Below are 744 nucleotides of genomic sequence, written 5' to 3' on the forward strand. Positions count from 1 at the left end.
TTTATGGGTTAGATGACGTCACAAAATGAACAATTACAACTGTAATTGTATGGGTGTACACAAGGGTGTTGCATATTGTAGTTTGTACAAGAATAATGATATATTTTCAACTGTTTTAAAGAATTTTTAAGAATATATTTTCCCTTATGCCCACCAGGAACTAAGACACTATAGGGAATGAGATTAGCGGAAGAGTAGCGTCCCTAGATTGGACGTCACCGGCGAAAATGTTAGAGAGAGAACGCCATGTTGGTTGTGCGCATGCACAACCAACATGACGTTCTCTCTCTAATAACATTTCCGCCGGTGACGTCACAGACTATGGGTGACGTCCAATCAAGGGACGCTACTCTTTCGCTAATAACATTCCCTATAGATGTTATAAATCAGATCACTGGCTTACGTTACGATATGACTTATATCAAGTCAACTAAAGATGCGATAAAACGGGTTCTCTACATAGTTACTTCAAGTCGCTTATTCTTTGTATTTTATCTATACTTTTAAACTTGAAATTTTAAAAAGTCCAGAATTGTCACCTGCCTATCATTATATGTTTAAACCAATATGATTATTTCAATATTAAAAATTATTTTGCCGTCACATCATATAACTACAACATGCAACACCCTTATCAAACAGCCTTATTAGTTTATGTAGATAATAAAATAGATTTTATAAAACAATTATTGTAAAATTATTAAAGTATAAAAATTGAAATTTTGAGCAGATCACAATATCATT

The 744-nt window shown here is 33.2% G+C and overlaps 1 protein-coding gene across 1 annotated transcript in view; it reads right to left on the minus strand.

Annotated features, from left to right (window-relative positions):
• Positions 1-306: 306 nt before the first annotated feature.
• Positions 307-744, minus strand: part of LOC144963807 (uncharacterized) — a 27685-nt gene continuing 27247 nt past the window's right edge. The window contains exon 4 of the mRNA XM_078897745.1: positions 307-744. This exon is cut by the window's right edge and continues 469 nt beyond it. The gene's annotated coding sequence lies outside the window, so the exon portion shown is untranslated.

Source organism: Berghia stephanieae, chromosome 2 (assembly GCF_034508935.2).
Source record: "Berghia stephanieae isolate SIO BIC M18660-M18661 chromosome 2, UCSD_Bste_1.3, whole genome shotgun sequence".
NCBI lineage: Eukaryota > Metazoa > Mollusca > Gastropoda > Nudibranchia > Aeolidiidae > Berghia > Berghia stephanieae.